This window comes from Symphalangus syndactylus, chromosome 1 (genome assembly GCF_028878055.3).
Source record: "Symphalangus syndactylus isolate Jambi chromosome 1, NHGRI_mSymSyn1-v2.1_pri, whole genome shotgun sequence".
NCBI lineage: Eukaryota > Metazoa > Chordata > Mammalia > Primates > Hylobatidae > Symphalangus > Symphalangus syndactylus.
Window position 1 is genome coordinate 108,154,417 of NC_072423.2, and position 3,446 is coordinate 108,157,862.

Consider the following 3,446-nt stretch of genomic DNA (forward strand, 5'->3'; position numbering starts at 1 on the left):
TCTCTGAGTATAAGGCTAAAAGAGCCAAGCAGAAGGATAGTGAAGTCAGGGGCATCAGGGTAGGGGAAGCTGCAGCAGTGATGGAGCACAGGGCTTTGCTATGGGCTTCCTGGAAGCCAACGTAAAGCAGAAACTGAGCTCATTTGCTTGCTAAAAAACACCAGATCATCAGGGAAACATCCTTTCCCTGCTCTTGAGCCAGAAGAGGATATTTGCTGGATGGGTCTTTCTAAAAGGGTCAAAGTACTGGCTGGTGGGAGGGGTCGCCAGCAGCAGGTTTGCCCAACACACAGAAATGCTCCTCCCTGCATTGCTGCCTCCCCATTGAGCCTCCTTGGCAGATAGGGATCTCAGGCAGAGTTGCTTTGTAAAGGCTGTTCCAGGGGGCTTGGGCCAGGGCTGTGTGACATGAGAGTAGCTCAGAGGGACTTGCTGTGGGGCTAGCCCTGACATACAGGGATGAGAGAGGAGTGCCACCCCAAGCTTACCCTTCTGGGGCATGAACCCCTGGACTGGCTGCTGAATTTATGCAACAGCAGAGGAGTCACAGTTGATTTTCTGGCCCTGCCAGCACCTGCAGGGCAGGTGTTTTCTGTGACAGTTGGAAATAGGCCCATGTTCTTCACTCTTTCATCCAGCAAGTGCTTTCCAGCTTGTGCCAGGCCCTGGGCTGAGTACTGTGGGCACATTGGGCACCATGGCAGACACAATGCCTGTGGTGATAACTGCCACCCAGAAAATAGCCAGGTGCTGCGGGAGCCCAGAGGGAGACATGGGGATGACCAGGAAGCCTGGGGGTGGCAGGGAAAGCTTTCTGCAGGTAATGTGGGAGCTGAGATTTGAAAAATGGAGGGAAGTTAGCCCAGTGGAAAAGGAGGGCAAGGACACCAGGCGGTGGGAACAGCATGCGTCCAGGCCTGGAGCCAGGACACTGTGTGCTAAGTTTGGGGAAGATTACGGAAGGAGATGCTGTGGGATGAGGTGGAAGGGGAGGGGGGCCGGGCCAGCACAGGTGGTGCACACCTCACCACAGAGCATGGCTTCTACCGTGAAAGGGTAGGGAGAGCCAGGCAGGGACAGGAGGGACCAGGGTGACGTGGAATGGGGAGAAGGCAGAGTCCACCTAGCTTTTGCCTGCATAGATGGCCTCCCGGCCTATGGGTTGAGGGCAGCCAACTCCTGCCTCCCAACCTGTTCACATGGCTGCTACCTGGAGCTGTCCTCCTGGAGACACCTGAGGAGGACCAGAAACCGTAACGAGGACGGCTTTTCACATCCTTCATGTGGCAGGATCCTTCTCCCCACTGCATAGATGTGGAAACTGACCTCAAGATGACTGTTTTAAAGCTATGTGGGCCGGGGGCAGTGGCTCACACCTATAATCCCAGCACTTTGGGAGGCTGAGGCGGGCAGATCGCTTGAGCCCAGGAGTTTGAGACCAGCCTGAACAACATGGCAAAACCCTGTCTCTGCAAAAAATACAAAAATTAGCCGGGTGTGATTGCACATGCCTGTAGTCCCAGCTGCTCTGGAGGCTGAAGTGGGAGGATCACCTGAGCCTGAGAAGTTGAGGCTGCAGTGAGCCGTGATCACACCACTGCACCACTGCAGCCTGGGCGATGGGAGTGAGACCCCATCTCAAGAAAAATAATAATAATAGCCATATGGCTCCTCAACCAACCCAGGCTTGAACAGAATGGTGGGACTTGCCCACTGTGGAGGGTTCCTTTCTCAGGCCTGGGCCCTTTTAGCCAGTCCAGCCTGGCCTTCTGCCACATTCACCTGGGGCTACGAGGAGGCCTTCAAGATGGGAGCCATGTCTATGTGGACCCCTCCCTAGAGCAACAACAGGCACCGGTCTGCCATTAGCATCCTGTAGCCACCTGGGGGGCTCCTCTGATGACAAACATTTGCCCCTGGACTGCCCTTAATGGCCTCTAGTCCTCTCTCCAGGGACCCCTGCCCTGGGAGGCAGGACAACTTCCTTTCATGTCCCCAAGGCCACATGCCACGCCCCGCTGACATTTGTGGCATTCCCCAGTCTGATTCCAACCTCATCCAGTCTTATTGTGCCCCCTGCTCTGACATCAGGCAAAGCCACTCACTGCGTCCTCTGACGGGTACTGTCTGCCCAGCATGCCCTTACCCCCTCCCCACCCCCAGGCAGAGAGAACAGCAGAGGCAGAGGATGTGGGCAGGAGGGCTTATGTTTGCACAGTTGAGAGCAGCCTGGTCATGGTTCCAAGAGCAAAGGATGGAAGATGTCATTTGTGGGGATTTAGTCAGCGAGCAGTGATCACATCTGCTCTGTAAAAAGCTCTCTATGGGAAGCAATAGAGGAGGCAGGGAGACTCAGGAAGTGGCAATTGCAGTTGTCCAGGTGGGAGAGGGTTATCCAGACTGGAGAGGTCTCAGAGCCCCTCATCCAGGAACCTCTCTCTGACCCTCTACCCCACCACAGACTCATTGGGAGGATACACCAAGTGGGCATCATAAGGTACAAGCAGAGGATCCCAGAGATGCCTAGCCCAGCTGAAGACAAACTTGAGCACTCATGAAAATAGGAACTGGATTACTCAACTGTACCCCCAGATCCTGGCCCAAGGTATTGTGTTTATCTGCTGAATTGATGAATGGGTATGTGGGTGGATGGGTGGGTGAATTGATGGTTGGATGGATGGATGGGAGGATGGACAAATGGAGAGATGGACAGATGGTAGGATGGATGGGTGGATGGATGCATAGTTGGATGATGAATAGGTAGCTGGGGGATGAATGGATGAATGGACAGATGGTTGGAGGGATGGATAGATAGGTTGATGGGTGGATGCATGCATGGTGGCGGGATGGATGAGTGGACACGTGGGTGAACAGATGGTTGAATGGTGAATGGGTGGGTGGGTGAGTGGATGGATGGGTGGAGAGATGGGTGGATAGATGGATAGATGGAAGGGTGGCTGACATCCCTATTTAGATGTGGGCTGTGTCTGCACTGGAGTATTATCTACTTCTAAAGGTCCTTATTGGAGCTCCTGAGCTGGGACCATTTACTTACCTTATGACTTTCCTGGATACTGAAATACATTCAACCCTTCCTGACTTCTCAGAGCCCCCTTCCTTCAGAGTCAGTTCTTTATTTTTTCCCCCAGGCTGTCATACATTTGACTCCCTAAAGTTCCAGTCCAACCAACTCTGTCTCAGCTGTGTCAGTGGAGAGGCCCAAGAAGTTGCCTTCCTGCTAGCCATCCCCTCTTTTGAGCTGCCATGGGTCCCAGTTGCCTGTTCCCTGGAGCAGAGGCTCATGAAGGCATGTAGAGGCTGGCAGCTGTCTGGTCTCGACCTTGGACTTTATTTTCCCAGCCCCTCCCACAGGCCCCTCTCTGTGCCCATGTTCCAGATGCCACAAAATCTGCGCCATCCATCCCAACAGGAGCTGGCGTGTCTAC